This window comes from Sinohyriopsis cumingii, unplaced genomic scaffold (assembly GCF_028554795.1).
Source record: "Sinohyriopsis cumingii isolate HCF-2022 unplaced genomic scaffold, ASM2855479v2 utg000957l, whole genome shotgun sequence".
In the NCBI taxonomy this organism is placed as follows: Eukaryota; Metazoa; Mollusca; class Bivalvia; order Unionida; family Unionidae; genus Sinohyriopsis; species Sinohyriopsis cumingii.
In genome coordinates this window covers 1,365,466-1,388,248 of record NW_028315947.1, presented here as the reverse complement: position 1 = coordinate 1,388,248, position 22,783 = coordinate 1,365,466, and positions in this window count along the sequence as shown.

The following is a 22,783-nucleotide window of genomic DNA, read 5'->3' as shown; positions in this document are numbered from 1 at the left end:
TATGCCTGCTTTTATAACGATATGGTGGGGGGGGGGGTGCATGAATATGGGTGAGGTGTGTATTTAAACTTTTTCAAGTTCAATCACTACTGAAAGAACGGTAACTCGCCGGCACCGTGCGTGTTTAGGCAAAATGTGAACAAAAACTAACCAATATAGTATTACATAGCTGAAATTTTTAAAAACGTGTTCTTCTGATATTAATACGTGTATGTATTATTTCGTGTGTAGTATATATTTCCAATCATGTCAAATATATTTTCAGAATCAATGTTGATTCTTGTTGCTTCCTAGATTCCCCATTTAACACGCATCAGTATATGCTCGTTCATCAACTGTGCAAAACATTGGCAGCGTTATGACGACCGTTTGACGGATTTAAGGACTTCCAAAAACGTAATGCTGCGACTTGCAAACATTACACGCTCAGATGGTTTCAGAAAACGCACTTTACCCCACCTGCATTTTCACTTGTTCCAAAATTCAATCTCTTGTACAACCTATTTATTTCTTCATATATCTTAGTTGTTAATTTGTTTTAATATCAATGTATCTTACACTGTTTCTTGCTCCGATATTGTGGCATCATTACTTCCGCCAGCAAGAATATACAGGAATTTCCTAGTATTCAGGACCGCTTTGGTGGCCTAGTGGTTAGAGCGTCCGCCTCGGATACGGGGGTCGTGGGTCCGGTCCCCGGCCGAGGCATACCAAAGACTTCTCACACACACACTAGTATTCATACCTTCTTTAACTTCTTTCTGAAGACTTGGTCAATCGACAAAACAAAAGCTTAAGGTCATTCTGGTTTTCCATATTGGGCAGCATGTAATTTGTTTTTACTTGTTCTGCATTTCATTTTCATATACCGCTCCGGTGGCTTTGTGGTAATAGCGTCCTCGGATGCGGGAGGTCGCGGGTTCAAACCCCGGCCAAGTCATACCAAAGACTGGTAATAACAGAGGCCTCGCTAGGCTAGGTGCCCAGCATTAAGAGGTTAGTGTTAGGACTGCTCAGGTTAATGTGACTGGGTGGGACATCATGCTACATGTCTGCGGCATGATGCCCCTAGACATCACGATAAACTGCCACACTGCAGACATCGTAGCGATATGACTGAAAAACTGTTAAAGCTACTTTTAAAATCCATCACACAAACACGCATATTTTCATGTAGTTTGAAAATGGCCGTCCCTAGTGTAGTGTCATGCATATACCGTGCTTTACGTTGATTATAAGGTAAAAGAAACTAACGATAAGCTTTGCTAAATCAAGAATTTATTTTATCTAATACAGGGCTGAATTTCCAGAATTGTTATGATATAGTTTACAATAATTGCAACACATCATTTCTTCACAGTCCATGAATTTAGGCTGTGGATAATTATCAACCCAAACATAGCTCAAATTTTGTTCTTTCTTAGTTGTATTATATTTGACATTTTTGCCGCCACAGAGTCTTGCTTATGACTCTGGGGCAATAGTCACCTCATACTGGCAGTATTACGTTTAACCTTCCAATTTATGGTCAATTTTCTTTCTCTGAACATTCCTCATGACGTTCCTTGCAAACATAATTTAGTAAACTCTTTGTATCCAATTAGAAACGATCGTCTCATGTGACATTTTGCTAGATTGAGGATATATACATTTTCTTGTTTAAACGCAAACACATACTGCAGCTTTCAGCATAATTGTTCCGCTTCAAATGCAGTACCGCACGTTGAAGTCTATCCTCTGCGTAATCAATTAAAATAAACGACTCCTTACTGTCATCTAATCAGTTCATAAAGGCAATGGACACGGTCGATAAGATGCTTTTCATCAATCTCGTTGCATTGACTCTGTGGATTGATATCAAAGGGTGATCCGCTCACGGATATTTGTAGAACAAGCATAGTATATAGAAAAACCCCAGCTGAATAGTCGCGTTGGATCTTGTTTCTTTGAAGTGTTTTGATTGGCAATTTCTTCGCTTAGCCCAGAACCGAACACAACTTCATGAATTGAAAGTAAATCTCACGTTACACGACGATGATATATGAGAATGAAAAGTACTACAATATTATAAGGTGACGATCGATAATCCGTTGGCATAACTGTTTAACATTTACAATCAGAGCAAGAATAAACATTCAGAAGTAATATGAAATCACGTGGGTACATAACTGGTCTTGGCAGAATACAATATATAAACTTTAAAACATTGTCTACTTTCACATTGCTCTTTTTCTCTTAAACAATTCTGATAAATTTCATTTTGTGAACATCTTAAATTTACAATTACTATGTTCATCTCATTTTCAACACAACATGACCGCTCCGGTGACCTAAGTTGTTAGAACGTCCGCCTCTGATGCGGCAGGTCGAGGGCTCGAACCCCGATCGAGTCATACCAAAGACTTATAATAAAAATTGTACTAAAAGCTGCCCCGCTTGGCGCTCAGCACTAAGAGGTTAGCATTTGGACTAGTCGGAACGGTGTCAGTATGATGTGACTGGGTGGGACACCATGCTAAATGTCTTCGAAATGATGCCCCAGTGCTAGACATCACTATAAACTGCCACACTGCAGACATCGTAGCGAAAAGACTGAAGTTATGTTAAAAATCCAAATCACTAACACCTGTAACATCCATACGCCAGTGTGACGAACTTGACCGAAAGATCCATCGAAATAAATTGATAAACTGGCGGATACAATTCGTTAAAGTGAAATGTTTCGCAAACAGCTAATCCATAAAATGTCTTTTTCTGATTCCAAGTCAACAAACTGTTAAAAAGCGAAAGTGTTTGGAAGAATTGACAAGTACGTCAACGTACGTGAATGCATAGATGCGTATACATACCCAATCATCTGTGTAGACATACATACATACATACATACATACCTGCAAATCTGGCAGATCATATGTCTGCTATTTTATAAATGTATAGAAAGGCGAGCTCTAAAAGGTAATGTTCGCAAACATGGAGTAATTTTACTACTGGCACTGGACCGAGGAATCATTTTTTTTTCGCATTCATTGTGTGCTTGAAATTCCTACTTGTTACCACCCATTAAGTAATGTGAAGATCACCATTTCTTGCTTTATTAATTTATTATTAAGTCTTCCGGTCATACAACAGAAGAGCTTGAGGGATAGCATGTGTTCAATCCGTTAGTACGGGTCATTTATCTCGAGTTCTCCTAAACTCCTTGGGGAATTGCCTTGAAATTTTACATCCAGATTGAATCCATGGATTAGCTGGTAGGCAATGAAAAGTTGCTGCTCAGGCATCCAATATGGCAACCACATCGGCCATCTTGGAATTTATGTTATCACAGATCCTCGTTAATGGATGGTCATATGAATATTGTTTTCTATAAAAGACTTTTAATATATAAAGTGTAGATGGTTCTAAACAATAACAGTGGCGCCGATCTAACGTCAAATTTAACCGCCGTGGCAGTCATCTTACAAAATCTCGTTATTACAACTCTACTTGGGTTTTAATTAGAAAGTATCCAATGATGTCCAGCTGGTACGTACAATATAACCGCGGTGGCAGCCATCTCACAAAATCTCGTTATAACAATTCTACTTGAACAGTCATATTTACTTGGGTTTTAACTAGAAAGTATCCAATGATTTCCAGTTGGTCTTAAATGTAAATGGTGCTGGTCTAATAATATCCAGCATGCCCACAACAGTAGCCATCTTGAAATTCTTGATACTCCTCTCGAAATGGGTGGCATGTGATTTTCACCCAGTCAGGGCCGTCTTAACAACATTGTAGGCTCTGGGCAAAGCAATGCACTGGTACCTCCTACCGGCCCTACACACCCACAGGAATTCAGCTAGATGTCACTATTTTTTAAATTGGGAAACGTGCTTCCCACTGCACTTTTAAAGCAAATTAAATTGCCAAAATATCTTTCAATATTCATTAACAATATGGGCAGCATGATGCCCCTAGAAGCGTGAGGCCCTGGGCAACTGCCCAGTGTGCCCATGCCTTAAGACGGCACTGCACCCAGTGGGTCATAAATGCAAAATTGTGCCAGTATTGCTGCAGCTAATTTTTACAGTTTTATTGTTGCTGAAGGATATCGTAGACGGGATAAGAATCGCGATATAACTGCCACCTCAATCCATTTGTGAAACGAATGGATCTCTAATGTAGCGTCATTTTGTTTGTAAGTTTATGTGTACATATGAGCTTAAGTAAATACTTGTACTAGCAAGAACGTGATCTAGTGACATCATCATCATCATTATTGTTGGTATTATTGTTTTTACCAGTCGGCTACTCGATCGATGTTCTCAGTGCCTTATCGATCGTTTTACCCGTGTGCAAATGCACGTACGTAAAGCGTGACGTCATCGCCATATTTCCTAGTCTTGTCACGCAAGCTCGTACCATAGACTATTCCGTTGTGTCTCGTCCAGCCCTTTTCATTAATAAAACCGATTTGAATCAAGTGTCTACTGCAACCCGAGGCAACAATTTCCAGTTTGGACCAGCTCGGCAAGGATGATATGGTTCTCAAAATTCTAATTTTTGTTTCTGTCTAAAAACTGGCTGATAACACAAAAATTTGGCCTTGCCACCAAAACAACGTTTAACTTGTTTGAATTGGAGTGGTAGGACTTAAAGTAGTCTTACTCTGCGGGTGACCACTTTCACTATCAAGTTGAAAGAGTATATACATCATATCACCGTCTTCTTTTAGAAAGTCACGATCGGCAGATTTTTTTTTTAATTTTAATTTTGTGAGTAGATAAGAACAAATTCATGTTAGACCCTACCTGCTCGAGTAGTTATGTCCGTTGATTATACTGCTTGTTGGGTATGTGTAAACTCTAGTAGTAATGCCTGTAGGGTATGGTATAAACACGAGTAGTAATGCCTGTAGGGTATGGTATAAACACGAGTAGTAATGCCTGTATGGTATGGTATAAACACGAGTAGTAATGCCTGTAGGGTATGGTATAAACACGAGTAGTAATGCCTGTTGATTCTTCTGCCTGTTGGTATGGTGTAAACACGAATAGTAATAATGCCCATTTATTCGACGGCCTCTTGTGTAAACTTAAACCCTGATTAAAAAAATAAACTCGACCGTTTATTTCAGAGAGCAGTTATTTACCTTTTATTGGGTGGGGTACTAACCATCCAAGAAATCCACGTAACCCAACCCACCGAAGTGGGTGGGGTGAAAACTTCCAATCGAACAACTGTTTTTCTATTGTGAGTGGGTTTATGTTTTCACAGTATGTTAATCACTCGCTTCAGAAATTTGTTGTCCCAGACTTGGCTCGTACAGTGGTAAGCAAATGCAATTTGTGATGGTTGCCCACATGCAGTCGGTGATGCCGTACACGTTGTGCTGTCATTTTGAAACTCAAAACGTTTGAAGTACGATTGTGTATATCAACCGACGTTGCAGTACGATTGTGTATGTTGCAGCACGAGTTTATATGCACATTTATGTTGTACTAGTCTGTATGTCTATTGGTGTTGTAGTACGAGTGCGTATGACTATTGATTTTGTAGCAGCAATGTGTATGTCCACTGATTTTGCTATACGATATGTATCATAATAGGTAAGCCCGATACGATATGTGTCATAATAGGTAAGCCCCGATACGATATGTGTCATAATAGGTAAGCCCCGATACGATATGTGTCATAATAGGTAAGCCCCGATACGATATGTATCACAATAGGTAAGCCCAGATACGATATGTATCATAATAGATAAGCCCAGATACGATATGTATCATAATAGGTAAGCCCCGATACGATATGTTATTGTATCCCAATACATATTCTGAGCTTATTGTTTTTAAAAACGTCTTAAGGTGGACATAAGTGTATCATTTCAATTCAGTACATCTTATTAATACAAGCTTTGACATTTTTTAATAAATGCAGATATTTAATTATCATATACCATCTGTAATATTGTTGTAATTTAAAAAAAAGAATGCAATATAAAGAAAGACAGAACACGCATTAAATCTTATTTGTTTGTTTCCAATTTCAAGTGTCTGTGAATTTATAAAAAGAACACAATTATAATGTATCGTAACGACCGGTGATCCGATATACTGAACCGTCAACGAAAGACTATGATATTAAATAACGCTTTTTATGAAGCCAGCATAATAATATGGGCGTTTTTTCTTTCTTCCTTTTTTATTTTGTTTAATAGGAGGGGGTTGGGGCAATCAAAACGGTCGATTTTTACATACGTAAACCGTGTTAACCGTGTGTTAAAAGTTTGTCTTGCACAAAAAAACAGTAGGCATCAATCGGAAGCACAACTGCTACAAGATATACAGCGATTATGCATTTATCACTGCTCTCTCTTTCTCTCTCTCTCTCTCTCTCTCTCAGACGCGAGCACGCGTTCTATTGATCGCGTATTCTTTGTCATAATAGCTAATGTACCAGCCACACTATTGCTCAAAAATCTACTCGTTGCTGTTTTAAAGTTTAAACTTGCTCCTTCGACATCTATTTCGTACTATGCTGGATCCTTGCAAGGCGTGGAATGTACATAATCTGATATTACAGCGGCGTTTTTGGCTTGTAACCAGCTTTACAGGTAACAACACCTAACATATTTATACCGAAGTGCACGAGTTCAAAATAGATCACGCGACTCGTATTCGGTCTAATCAAGAACGATGCCTTACATCATCTGACTGGTTTTAACGATCTGTTTTTAGAACATTATCTTGAGTCTACAGTCAGCACAATCGGACGAGTGGTAAAGAGGCCGATTTTGTTACCCATTTATTAATTGGCTTAAAATGTCTTAAAAACTTTTTGCCAGAAAGTTTAGCTTTGATATTTAGATAGGTCCGAATTGAATAAAAATGTGTAAAACTGATAATATGCATTGCATTATAGAGGAAAGACTTGCACCTTGCACTGTTGCGCATAAACAGAACCTTACGCCACAATGCACTTGAGTGTACTAATGATACACTACGCGGTGCACTATATTGAACTTGGTTTACTATTTAAAAAAAGATAGTACATACATATCTGTTTTGAAAATGCTGAACCTCAGCTAATGCGAGTTATGGCAGTGTTTATATATAATTTTAGTGAACCAGTATTGAACGACATAAAATTAATTTTACGTGTAGCATTTCGTTGTGTGTGTCTGTGTGTGTGTGTGTGTATATATATATATATATATATATATATATATATATATATATATATATATATAAGGAAATTATATTGATAGTGCGATTGATTACGAGGTGCGAGGTGGGGTTAATGGGTAAGTGAGCGCGAAATAACCCGAACGTTTCCAGGAGTACGATTTCTTTACAGTTATATAGTTAAAATTATGCCCTAAAACGCTGTTATAGCTCCCGAGACAACCCACTGGGAATTATGTGCGATATGTTCGCCTTCGTGTTTATCAACCGCACCTGGTGATGTTTCTAAAGTATTCTCCCACCATCCCATTTGTTTGTAAACCCCACCACCAACAACAATTTTACAAATAGAAGGCATCAGTGATATAAAATATGCACAAAATTAAGTCATTTCATTCATCGATTTATTTATAAGTTCTAACATGATTGTCGCCATGTGGTACAAAATACTGTAAATTTCTTGGTGTTCCGAATCAAAATGGTCACCATATTTGCTTGGACGTGTCTATATTTTCAAACAACAGATATGATGTAGTTCACCGTCTTGGAAAATTTCATTAATTACGTAAATTTTGAATTTAATCTCTTAGAACACGTGCACATAAAAGTTTATCCTATTTATTTGTTCAATTTGTTTTAGAAATATTAAATTAGATATTGCAAATATTAAACACAGACGACACATTATTCTTTCACTGAAATAGTCTGTTCTAGAAACTAACAATTGATAACGAGCACTCTATTTGCTTCTTTACATCGGGAACCCCTCCGGTGGCCTAGTGGTTAGAGCGTCCGCCTTGGATGCGGGAGGTTGTGGGTTCAATCCCCGGCCGAGTCATACCAGAGACTTAAAAAATGGTACTAACAGCTGCCTCGCTTGGCGTTCAGCATTAAGAGGTTAGTGTTAGGTGGTCGGCCTGGTGTCAGGTGGTCGGCCTGGTGTCAGGATAATGTGACTGGGTGGGACATCATGCTACATGTCTGCGGCATGATGCCCCAGTGCTAGACATCACTATAAACTGCCACATTGCAGACATCGTAGCGATATGACTGAAAAATTGTTAAAGCTACGTTAAAAATAAAAATCACATCACACCTCTTTACATCGGGAGCTTCCGTTTGCTTTCAAACGCTATAAATATGAGAGTGTTATGATCCCTTGGCGATAACCAGGTTAGAAATTATAAATCAGTCAATAAAGTTACTTATTTGGCTTTTTTTTTTAAACCTTGAGGCTTTATGTTTTTGTTTCAATCGGCAGACATGCAAAGAAACCGAATGGTATGTGAATAATATCGATCCACCCCTGGGTTAGTAAATAGGGACGCTTTGACCTTCCTGCTTGATATTGAATGATATAATGAATGTATAAGAAGGCATTGAGTTGAAGCCCCACCCCCACCCCCCAAGTAGTGGTAGTAATAATGTTTGTTGTGGTAATAGTATTAGGTTCTTGTAGTAGTAATAGTGTTCATGATGTTCTCTTTGTGTCTTGTAATTGTTATGATGTCTAATCGATGGAAAAAGGGGACAATGTGTGGATTTATGAATGGGTGTTTTCTTGTTTGCATGATATATTTTATTCATATTAACGAGAATATATTTTGACAAATATTTTGTGTGTGATATTCCACCAGGTCGAATCGTAGCTGAAAGTACTGACAGCTGTAACAAAAGTAATCGATTGCCATAGAATGTCACAATATAAACTTTATTATAGTGCGTTCCAGTCAAAACCTGTTGCTTTCCAAGCCTGGCGGCTATGTTAACCCTTTACAGCGCACAACACAAAGTGTATACATGTATTTAGTGTTGCTTTGTGTAGCCTTTGTAGCACGCTACCCATACACGTATTTGCAGCTACCTTGTGTCAACTCACCTGCGACAAATTGATTTAGAGAAAGGGGCCGTCCATTTAGTACGTACGCATGGAAGGAGGAAGGGGGTTAACCCAAATGCATACGCTTGCGTATGGGGAGGGGTCTACTGATAATGTACGTACACATATGAAACGGGTGGGGGTGGGGGTTGAAACCACGATAATAATTTGTCTAATACCTAACCTGTTCAACTGGGTTCAGCAGGCGTTTGATTTTTTTAAAACTTTCTAAAGTTACGCAGCTTATTTATTTGATGCAGCTAGACAGTCATCGTCGGTGGAGTATCTGTTTTTATTAAACAGGGCGTCAAACGTACGTAGGTGTATGTGTAAAAATGTGTGCATGTGTACAGGGAGTGGGGAGGGGTCAAGCTTTGCCAGATTCTTGCGTACGCACTAAATGGATGGCCCCAAAGACATCTCAGTGAAATTATATGGTCAACAACAAATCGCCCCTGGCATTCCTTATTATTTCTCATTGTATACTCGGGCATCAAACTGTTCTTTGACGATTTTCTGCAACTGGTAGCCTGGCTTTGACATAATTTGAACACGCTGATACACAGTCTGCAAAAATATTGCTGAGTGCGTTATGATTTAACATAGCTTTCTGTCATGTTGTGTGTAGGTTGTTTTTATTTATTTATTTTTGGCTATTTTCACTTCTTTTTTTCTCTCTTTTTTTTTTTTTTTCTACCAGGGACGTGATTATGGGGCAGGCCTTTGGCCTGGAATCGGATTTTCTTTTTGCAAGTCTTTGGAGAAAATACCTCTACATCCAGTCAGTGCTGGACCTAAGTGTGCACATATTTCTTTGCTCGAACGTATCTAATTCATGTATAATATACAAGTAACCTTCAAAACGGAGTTTAGAACCAACCGTTTTACTTGTGTGGACACTTCTCCGACCTCCAGATATGGATTAATAGTAGGGTTTGAGGTGACCACCATTAGATCGAAAGTTAAAGGGGTTTTATATCCGTATATGACCCAATACAGCCACCCCGTAGTTTTATGCATATTTCAAAAATTTGTATTTTGAATATTTGTATTCTATTTCCTTTTCTTTTTTATAGGGATGTATTAGATTGTGGTTTCCAGGTTTCCATTCGTTCCGTTCCTAAGTCTAAATTGTATTTCAGGAAAGACTTGTGCTTCCATTCTCACGCATTACGCCTTTCGGCTGGCTTCCTAGCCCCATCTGATATTTTTTTTTATTGATCCTTGCCAGGAATCGATATATAGTTGTCCTTTCCATGCATGTAAGAAAATCGTGGTGCTTTTTGTTGTATTGATGTTCGTACCCCATTTGTGTAGTCCTTCGAACTGGCTATGCGGAAGAAATTTTCCTTTTCTAATTTGAAGAAACATTAAATAAAAGTAAAATTATTTTCGATATTGGTCAAATTTTGTTCGTTACGAGAGCTAAGTGAGAACTTTTATAATGTGTTGCTTGTTTGTCGATTTCAACTCTGGAATGATTTCTTTGACAAAAACCTCGGGTTTTATATTTTTTTTCTAAATCATATATACGGTGAACATGCTCATATTTGAAATCACGCAACACAAAAAAAGCCCACCAAATTAGCACAAAAATGGTTTGATTTTATTTATATACTTGTTTAAAAGATAAGACAAAAATTGGGCTTTTTTTTAATTCTAATTTAAACAACCTTTACCTGCCCCCAGAAAGTCTTAAATTGACCTTAGTGATCTCCGTGTTTTGTTTGTTTTACCCTGTTCTCTTAGGACTAAAGTTGCTAAACAATTTTCATTTTTCTTGTGAAGCCATCAGTTTATTGTAATCATTTGCAAATCAGCAGTACTACACTTTTATCTTATGCATATTACGTATAAACAAGGGACCATTTGTGGCCCAGTGGTCTGAAGCGCTCGCCTTTACCATTCGGTGTTTGAAAAAGATTGCCAGTGGCGTTTCGCGCACCTGTGGTTCTTACTAGGATTTTTCTGGGTTCTTCCTCCACTAGTATAATTACCGCCACCCATGTATAGCCTATCATGTGATGAAAGATGGCGTAAACCCACAACAATAACAATGTACAAAAACCCTTCTGTAAAGACTTTTCATCTTGTGACTTTATGTCCTACATATAGGTGTATTTGTGACTATGTCCTACATATAGGTGTATTTGTTAGGTGTATTTGTGACTATGTCCTACATATAGGTGTAGTTGTGACTATGTCCCACATATAGATGTAGTTGTGACTATGTCCTACATATAGGTGTAGTTGTGACTATGCCCTACATATAGGTGTAGTTGTGACTATGTCCTACATATAGGTGTAGTTGTGAATATGTCCTACATATATGTGTAGTTGTTACTATGTCCTACATATATGTGTAGTTGTTACTATGTCCTAAATATAGGTGTAGTTGTGACTATGTCCTTAGTGCATTTGTGACATTTTGTCTTATGGACCTTGGAGAATTAGAAAATTTAAAGTGTGACATTTTATCCTGACTTTTGTCCACATGTTCACCATTGCCACGATACTTTCAAATTGTGACTTTTTGTCCGTTAACCATCAAGTACTACTAAATATAGGAAAGACTATAGTACAGTTTTAAGAACTCCATACAGACAGTGGTACAGTAATCATAACCTGCAATCCATAACTTATAATATTGGTTTAGTCCCAACGATCATACAGTTAGCAGTTGTACGTTTATCTACCCTTATTAGTCATCACACCATGTATTTTTGTGATATGACTTCCAACGAGCACGGCAGAAACTATACATGGTAATTAATTCTACTTTTTATTACATCACTGTTAGTTACAAATGGGTATATATACCACTAGAACAAGCAATGGATTTTTGGGGGTTTAAAAAACTCACCAAAAATTGACACAGTTGGAAAGATCATGACTTTTTTCGTTCTAATTAACTCACATGAGCATGTAATTGTAAAGTTGGTCATCTGTAACCGATAATATGAATAGGTTAGCACTATGGCGTTAAGACACCTGTATATTTTCTCATTTACATTTAATGTATCAAAATTGTTTTGAAATATTTTCGACTTTCATTTTCTGGTTAACGTTTGAAAACTCAATAAAACAAATTTAAATTGCTTGTTGAAGTGGCATTCGAATAAATAGTTTAACCTGTTTGTAAGTAACAACACTGTAGTTTAGGTACCCAATTAGTTAAAAGTAATTACAATACTGTAGTTAAGTACTCCAATCAGTTAAAATAATTACAATACTGTAGTTAAGTACACCAATCAGTTAAACATAATTACAATACTGTAATTTAGCTACTCCAGTAAGTTAAAAGCGATTACAATACTGTAATTTAGGTACTCCAATCAGCTGAAAGTAATTACAATATGTACTCCAGTCAGTTAAAAGTAATTACAATACTGTACTTTAGGTACTCCAATCAGTTAAAAGTACTTACAACTCATAGCTTGTGCTGTGCGTATTGGAAGCCACATGGCCAAATTAGAGAGCGTAATGAACAAGGGCGCATAGACCTTGAAGCGATGTCAGATGTAAGAATATGTACTGAGCAGTGCAAGGTCAAACGGTAATTATATGTATGCAAGCTGATGTTTATCCAATATTGAAGTGGAGAAGACGATTATTCACTGAAACTAAAGATGGAAATAACAGAAACTTGTCAAACATAATTTGAACTATAATCATCAGTTATGGGGTGTGGACGATTACAATTCAGTTTGGGATAGGTATTGTTCGACAAAGTTTGCGCTTATTAAATAAAAATAATAACCATGTATCTTTTGATCTAAAATAGCAGACAAAACGGGATCTCCTTCTTCGACTTACTTGCGAGCAAAAATATTTTTTTTTCTGAAGATGTACTCTTGGCTGAAGATCCAATAGAAATGTTAATCTGAAGATGTAGTCATGGCTGACTGTCCAATAGAAATAATCCAATAGAAATAATAATCTGAAGATGTAGTCATGGCTGACTACCCAATAGAAATGTTAATATGAAGATGTAGTCATGGCTGACTATCCTATAGAAGTGTTAATCTGAAGATGTAGTCATGGCTGATTACCCAATAGAAATGTTAATCTGAAGATGTAGTCATGGCTGACTACCCAATAGAAATGTTAATCTGAAGATGTAGTATTGGCTGATTACCCAATAGAAATGTTAATCTGAAGATGTAGTCATGGCTGACTACCCAATAGAAATGTTAATCTGAAGATGTAGTATTGGCTGATTACCCAATAGAAATGTTAATCTGAAGATGTAGTCATGGCTGACTACCCAATAGAAATGTTAATCTGAAGATGTAGTATTGGCTGACTACCCAATAGAAATGTTAATCTGAAGATGTAGTATTGGCTGATTACCCAATAAAAATGTTAATCTGAAGATGTAGTCATGGCTGATTACCCAGTAGAAATGTAAATCTGAAGATGTAGTCATGGCTGACTGCCCAAGAGAAATGTTAATCTGAAGATGTAGTCATGGCTGACTATCCAATAGAAATAATAATCGGAAGAAGTAGTCATGGCTGAATATCCAACATAAATGTTAATATGAAGATGTAGTCATGGCTGACTATCCTATAAAAGTGTTAATCTGAAGATGTAGTATTGGCTGATTACCCAGTAGAAATGTTAATATGAAGATGTAGTCATGGCTGACTATCCTATAGAAGTGTTAATCTAAAGCTGTAGTCATGGCTGATTACCCAACAGAAATGTTAATCTGAAGATGTAGTCATGGCTGACTACCCAATATAAATGTTAATCTGAAGATGTAGTATTGGCTGACTACCCAATAGAAATGTTAATCTGAAGATGTAGTCATGGCTGATTACCCAATAGAAATGTTAATCTGAAGATGTAGTCATGGCTGACTACCCAATATAAATGTTAATCTGAAGATGTAGTATTGGCTGATTACCCAATAGAAATGTTAATCTGAAGATGTAGTCATGGCTGACTACCCAATAGAAATGTTAATCTGAAGATGTAGTCATGGCTGACTACCCAATAGAAATGTTAATCTGAAGATGTAGTATTGGCTGATTACTCAATAGAAATGTTAATCTGAAGATGTAGTCATGGCTGATTACCCAGTAGAAATGTTAATCTAAAGATGTAGTCATGGCTGGCTACCCAATAGAAATGTTAATCTCAACAGATTTTAATCTGGTAAACTCATACGATATTTGAGATAGAAAATGGGATGGGTAACCATATGTTGATCGATGTTGTCTTGTTCTATTTATAACATAAACCTAATGCATAATGAAGGGAATCGATAATTTTGAAAATAAATGATAAATTTCACAGATCACATGACATAATTTGTTATCTCTCCACCCCCACTCCCTCGACCCGGCGAAAAACAGGTGGTTGCGTTATGGCTACATCACTCCGGAGTTAGTCATAATGCGAAAACAGTAACACCACTAGTATCCATACAATCACCTGGACATCAATGACGTCACATATATTCCCAATGTAGCTATACTCTTTTGGTGTAGGTTTCAGGTTCTTGAATGTCTACCCGCCAGTGTAAGTTGACACAAAAATATGGACTGACGGGCTAAAGCAGTGGCGTATTCTAATAAACAATTCCAGTACATAGCTGATTGTTAAAGACAAATTTCGAAATTTCGAGCACTATTGGTGTTACTGTTGTGGTAAATGGCGCCCGAGGCGACGATGAAGGCCTAAAGGTGTTTTGGCGCCCCAAAGCCTCTGGTGACAACAACCACGTCCGCACCCCACCCCACCCCTAGTTAGAACGCTACTGGACTGATGGATATCGAGCTTTCCGGTTCTAAGCAGCGTGGGACGACCAATGCACTCACAGCTACCCACCATATAAGTAGACACCCATACATAGTTTGCAACTCAAGATAATCCCAAATATATATTGTATTGGCTAACTGATCACGAGAGCATCGTTAATAGTTCCCGAATGACGTCATCAGCAGCCATATTTGTGGCATGCTGGCAGATTTACCATTGTGATTATATGGTGTTTGGAAGTTGAAGTAAATTTATTGAATCTCAAGATACTGTTAAAAAACATACATAAACAGAACGCAACTCAGGCTTTCTGTTAGTATCTATATTTGTAATTTTAAATTTGATTTTACTTCAGTGTGCCTTGTTCCAAATGGACAATGGTGGTGGTCGCATATAAGAGAAACTGCCAGGTTACCCATCGTCCAGTTAAAATGGGCAGAATATCGTCTGCTTGCGACCTTATAGGGAAGCATTTATACCTTATTTAGGTAGGGTTGTTTCCTCTGTCCAGGTAGAAACGCACCCTGAACAGTCAATATCCAATAATGACCCTACCACCACTCCATCCTCACAAAGTGATCACGTTTATTTGTCAAACCATGCATATAATTTAAATGTCTGGTCATTTAGATGCTGAAGACGATAAGGCGGTGATTATCTCCCAGTTTTACCCCCACGTTACTCTAAAATGTCCACCCATTTGTAATAAAGGACGTTCTGTATATTAACATTTACCACGTGCTTGCCAGAATTGAGAACTGAATAATCACATGCTAGTAATGATTGTTGATGAAACGTAATTACCCTCTGTATTCGTGTACAAGTCGAGCCCAACGGCAAACGTCGTAGACTCTGATTTGTCGTAGCATAATGTACCTACAGGTCATGATCAATGTTGCTTGTAGTACTGACTACTCCGAATAAAATGCACAGACCTAGCTCTGTTAGCGCATTATATGACGTCAAGTCTGGGTTTTATCAGTTTGCAGTTGAGATGGACTTATAAGCGAGCACATGCGGCAACATACTAGAGATAGCTGAGTGTGTGTGTGTGATTTGGATTTTTAACGTATCTTTAACAATTTTTCAGCCATATCGCTACGATGTCTGCGGCGTAGCAGTTTACAGTGATGTCTAGCACTGGGACATCATACCGCAGACATGTAGCATGATGTCCCACCCATTCACATTATCCTGACACCAGGCCGACCAGTCCTAACACTGACTTCTTAATGATGGGAGCCAAGCTTTGGTATGACTCGGCCGGGGATCGAACCCACGACCTCCCGCATCCGAGGCGGATGCTTTAACCACTAGGTCACTGGAAGCAGTTACTTTAGCTGAGATACAATGTAAGTTTGAATATCAGTCTCTAACACAAGCAGGAATAACATTTTGGGAAATCTATCAGTGTTATCTGCACTATCGCATTTCAAAATTACATCAACAAATTTTAGCGAATATACAAATGAGTATGCATATGAATATGCAAATGAAGCATGTGGAGATAAAGATATCATACTGTAGGTCATTTGGTTCCCTTAACATTAATTACAATTTCAAAATTTTGGGCAGGTCAATTGGTCCCCTTGCCATTAATTACAATTTCGAAATTGGGGCCCCGAGTGGCCGAGTGGTCTAAAGCGCTCTCCGTTACGGATCACTGCCATCTCACCTCTGTCTGCGTGGATTCGAGTCTCGGATTCGGCCAATGTGGGTATGTGAGAAAGCTTGCCAGTAGCTTCTCGTGGGTCGGTGGTTCTTTCCGGGGTTTTCCCGGGTTCTTAATCCACCATTAATACTGGCCGCCATGTATCGTGTGCTGAAAAATGGCGTTAAACCCTACAACAACAACAACAACAATTTCGAAATTTGGGGCAGGTCAGTTGGTCCCCTTGCCATTACTTACAATGTCAAAATTTGGGTCATGTCAATTGGTCCCCTTACCGTAGCTTATACTTTCGAAATTTGGCTTTAACAATCAGATGTGGATATAGTCTCCTTTACTGGAAATGATTACCAGAGGACAATTTTGGCCAATTTTAGGATACAGGTAAGATGAAGTGGTTTACAGTCAAAACGTATCCACGTCGTACCCAAGTCAAAACGTACCCAGACCGAAACGTACCCAAGTCAAAACGTACCCAAATCAAAGTGTACCCAAATTAAAATACGATCCAAAACTTGCTTTAAATAATGACATCATTATGCTGTATTGTATTTCACGTGACAGTCACTGACCGGCCTGGTGAGCAATGGAGATTGGCAGATGCAATGGAACTATTTTATCTTACGATCTTGCTCCAGCGCACATAAAAAATACGTCTTTAGGTTAAACATTATCGTTTGAATATATTTATGTTGTGTTTTTCCATGGAGAAAATTCCACCAACTCATCTGAACCATGCTTGATGATTGCTTCATGTGTTTTAACCAGTACTCAAATGCACACCTTTCATACAATTATTAACGTCAGTTTTGAACATTAATTCCATTTTCTATTTCGCAATAGAAACAGGTATGTATACATCTGACGACTAAACACTTCTTTTGACTTTTTAATATTAACATTGAAGAACACACAAAAAATTCACTGCCTCTTTATTTGCGTTGCGTTCCATTTTTCCAATTCGTATTTCGTTTTATTTCCATTGCTTTCCATTTTTCCATTGCGTATTTCAGTCATACCAGCTGAATTACCAGTAATACTTCTTATCGTTCCTTTTAAGGAGTAATATAAAATATGTAGCTGCATTAAAATCCATGTATTCCTACAAATATTTAGACTTATCAGATCGGTTGAACATGTAAAATTAAACACCTGCAATCCACCTAAATCCAATGTAACGTTCGGCAGAGATGCTAATTGTCTTTTTTATTTATTTTTACAAAAGCTCACTGGCCAACAATTTTCTTGTATTATGTGCTGTTGCACTTTAAAAAGCCATATGAAATGCAATTTTAGTACAAGTCACGTGGGTCATGTATGCGCATTTACTCGTCTAACTTAATTATGAATTGTTCTTTTAAAACGTAACACTAATTTTCTTTAACGAATGTCTATTCAATGCTGATTATTGAATGCGCTGCACCTTAATTGTCACCAAGAAACTTCCAAACAAAAATTTTCTATCGCTATGAACTTTTACAATGGTGTGATGTACTAAACTTGGATCAAAATAATAGCGCGTCGAGTGGAATCGTCACGATCGAGGGTAGTACGAATTTGTTTTTCTATATGCGTAGTTTTCATTGTGACATCACAGCGAGCTACACTGAATTCAGATTGTACTGGATCACACCTTTAAGTTCATTTTGTCCAAAAATGTGTACGTACTTTATCATTGATTTTGCCTTATGTACCTCTCCTAGTGTCTAAATAATGACCTTCCAAAAGAATATGGCTGTATACAAATCCAAATCAAATGAATACTTGCCACTTAAAGGTATGTATAATCAAATTCTAAAAAATGACACCCATTACTGAAATAATCAGTGTTGAATACTTACACAACCGGTGTGACATGTACTATATATAGTACACGATATATCGCTTACTGACAAGTGAACTAGAAATATGTGCTGACTCACATGAAAAAAAAAATCACATAAATCCAGTTTAATTTATGGTGTTTCTGTTCTCGGTATTTTGGGCATTGTTTTATTAGCATGAGCAGTTAGTTGTAACAGTAACCAGTCTAACTCATAACGTAAGATGGTTCCATTGCGTCTGCCGATTTCTATTGCTCAGGCCGGACACTGTCATAGGAAACACAAGACGCTAAATTTATATTATTATTTAAAGCGAGCGTGGGTAATGTTTTAATTATGGTATCTTTTGATTTGGGTGCGTTTTGACTTGGGTACGTTTCGGTTTGGGTACGTTTTGACCTGTTCCCGGATGAAGTAACTAGTCATATACTCAGTTTGAAGGAAGGAAGAACACAAGGATGTATAGACATATTAGGATATAATTTTTGTCCTAATAGACACATACATGTTTTAATCAAGGAATGTGATAAATTAGTCTTTGAATTTATTTATATTTGAAAGTCTAAAAATATATTTTTTTCTGTTATTTATGAAATTCGGTTGTATTATCAATTCTTAAACCGAATTATATAGACAATCTTCATCTTATTCATAGACGGCTTATATTCGTTACAAATTAATATTAATTGAAGGAATATCACTAGCGACATCACCACACACGACAAATAGAACCACCAAGACGATTATTCATTCTTTGATTGATTGATTGATTGATTCATTCATTCATTCATTCATTCATTCATTCATTCATTCACTCACTCACTCACTCACTCATTCATTCATTCATTCATTCATTCATTCATTCATTCATTCATTCATTCATTCATTCATTCACAACAGTTTCTAATATTATGCTATCTTATTTCTACCAGTATATTTCCAGTGTGCAAGGAAGGTCAATGTCACCCTGATGCACCATTTTATACCATTGTGCGATACCTTATTCATTATAATGTAACACCTTTCTCACCATAGTGCAATACTTTGTTCACTATAGTGCACTACCTTACTCACTTTAGTGCACTACCTTATTCACTTTAGTACACTACCGTGTTCACTATAGAACACTACCTTGTTCACTATAGAATACTACCTTGTTTACTATAGAACACTACCTTGTTCACCATAGTGTACAAACTTGTTTACGTTAGTGAACAAACTTGTTCACCTTACTGAAACAAACTTGTTCAATGAAGTGCACTACCTTGCAGTGGCGTCGCTAGAGGGGTGCGGCGGGTGCGGACCGCACCGGGTGACACCATCTCAGAGGGGTGACACCAAAATGAAAAATTGCAAATTTTACAGAGCACACACTGCTCGGTCTAGTCGGATTTCATAAGCGGATAACCGATCATAGTTAAATACATGACTAGCAGGCACAGCAGTGGCGTCGCTAGGGGGATGCGGGGGTGCGGACTGCACCGGATGACACCATCAGAGGGGGTGACACCAAAATGACATTACTAAGGATTCTGTATGGTCTGTTACGGAAGGAGGACCATGGGGGTGACACCATGAGCTACCGCACTGGGTGACACCAACCCGAGTGATGCCACTGCTACCTTGTTCACTCAAACACACGTCTTGTAATTGATAAAATATTACCTTTTGCACTCTTGGCACATGCTTTTACTTTAAATGTAGTTCACAAGAAGTATATTTTGTGGAAGGTGACCTGAAAGCCCTTATTGGTCAGTCTGTTGTGTATTTAATAATAAGCTAACCTGCGTTATAGCCAGTAGACATTGGCAGGTGATCAGTAAGGTGTACAGCTTCACCTGTCTATCACTGTGATATGTAGCTCCAATGACTCACATGCAATCAAATCGCAATCAAAACAAGTTTTCGCGACCACAGCCAATCGTTTAGTGATGCGTTGGCCTTTATTTATTTTCTATTAAGGAGAAAAGCAGATCGAAAAACTGTTATATTATCTTGACAGACATCGTCACAAGCCAAGGGCGACAATCTGCTATTCTCCAGTATGAACTATGGCCGTCTGTGTAGAAATGTTCTCATCTTTCCTGCGTATACATAAACAAATTGCCATCAAGAACACAATGTAACAACCTCCAACAAACCAGTGAGAAACTTTGAAAGGCTCATTCAAGCAGAGCGAAAAGGACATGTTTGGTCACAATGGCGAGAAAAATGCACTCGCGCTTGCTGAGACTGGTTAAGCAGGTTTATCTATCTTCATGAGAAACTAGAAGATGAAAGCTCCGCAAAAGCGACACCAGTAATAAAGTAGGGTAGCGGATTATCACCCCTGGCTTACTAAAAAGCCCGTCAGGATACAAAGAGACATTACTTTGGATATATCTACCTGCTATATTACTAGGAACAATGTCATTGTGATATACCTACCCGCTACACTATAGGAAAATGGTATTAATAAAGATATTATTAGCTGGTAAACTCCAGGAAAGTATTGTTTAATTATAATGATACACACACAAATGCATGATTCATTCACTTGCACATACTGTTATCAGACCTGGAAAGGTGCTTTAATTGGAATGTAGTCTTTTTTTTTCTTCTGAAAATGCATTTGCTTTTTAGCAATAATGCTTAAGTTTGTCATTAGGAAATCGCTTCATTTCGGGGACGGTCTCAAAGAAACTTCATTTCGGGGCCAGACTCAAAGAAATTATTTACTGCACGGTCCATTCAATGTCAGAATAAGTAATATAATAACATTAAAGATAAATACTCTGTGGGTATTATATAATATATTAGTAGACGAGGATAGAGACACAAAGTTGATTAATTTGTATTGCGTGTCATTAACAATAATAATAATAATAATAATAGATTCCTAAGCGTTTTCGCTATAGGCCGGACCCCTCCCCCCTCAAAAAAAAAATACAGAAAAAAAAGAAAACCAACATAAAATGTATTTGGGGAAAATAAAATGGAACTGTGTATTACGTCATACAAGCATGGATGCGCTGACACGGAACAAGGTCGATTGATTATGTCAGTTTCGTCGGATTTTAGGTATTGATATGTTAGTCTAAGGCATTGGTTGTTTTATCACGAAATAACAGAAAGACCAAAGGAGATGCTGTTTCATACTTAAAGCACAATAAATATATTGAATGTCTGTTACAAATCAACATCAGTCTCCGCCTATCTATCAAAGATATTGAGTACAGTAATAAATCCTTGAATGGTCTTTCAGAGATCAATTAGCGACTTCAGAAAACCTTTTGATCTTCCCAAAACCAAAGTATGAATTCTTTATAGGCGCAGTTGTGAAACACTCTGCACAAAACAATGCACTAAACCATTCCTTTTTAAATTTGGCATTTTTGTCGATATGATGATAAATTACACACGATATTAATCAGTAAGACGATGTGAAACAATTCACCATAACCCCAAACGTGAAGCTGTAGAAATATCCTCATATAGTGCCAATGTTGATGCTCTATTTAGATCAATATTTTGACGATATATCGGTAAATTGTACGGGATCCTCTCCCCCTCCCCGTCCCAAGAAGAAAAAAAAAAGAAGAAAAGTTCATGCCCATAAAAGAAAATGATCATAACAACTTAACCCAGAATATACAAATCCCGAAACTTAATCAAAACAGATCCACAGTTAACCATTCTAAACGGTCGGTGGGTGCGAATATTTACGTTTTGGCATCCTTTTATCTTCCTATAGTAGTAAGCTCCCCAACACGATATGTGTGACTAAGGGATGAAAGCGTTCAGCCAGTCATTGTAATTTGTCCGAAAATTGTCCAATTTCATATTCAATGGCAGAAAAGGCATAGAGAAAAAGAAAATTGTCTAGTAAATGAAACTTCAAATTTGGCTGGAAAAATAAGCAATCCACGAAACCAGTACTGAGCGCCAGGCAAGGCAGCTGTTAGTATCCTTTTTATAAGTCTTTGGTAGGACTCGGCCGGGGTTCGAACCCACTACGTTCCACGTTCGAGGCGGACGCTCTAACCACTAGGCCACCGGAGCGGTCTATGTTTCATACAAAACAGTGGGCCCCGAGTGGCCGAGTGGTCTAAAGCGCTCTCCGTTAAGGATCACTGCCATCTCACCTATGTCTGCGTGGGTTCGAGTCTCCGTTTGATTCAAAACGCAGACAAAATGACTGTTTGATACCCCCTGGTGACAGGTTATAAATCAATGAATGAAGTGATTAAGCTTTGTGCATTTTTTTGTACATATTTTGCCGCCTTCTGTTTTTAAAATCGTTGTGGGTGGGGTGGTACAAACCAACGGGATGGTTTGAGAATACTTTCTTTTTTGATAGTGGGACTTAAATGATTCACCATCGCAAATCCATACACCTACTCTCTCCACCAAAATATAAATCCTCCACCCCATCCCACCCCTGGACTGTTAACTCTGAACCAGAACCCGGGGGGGGGGGGGAGGGATGCAATGA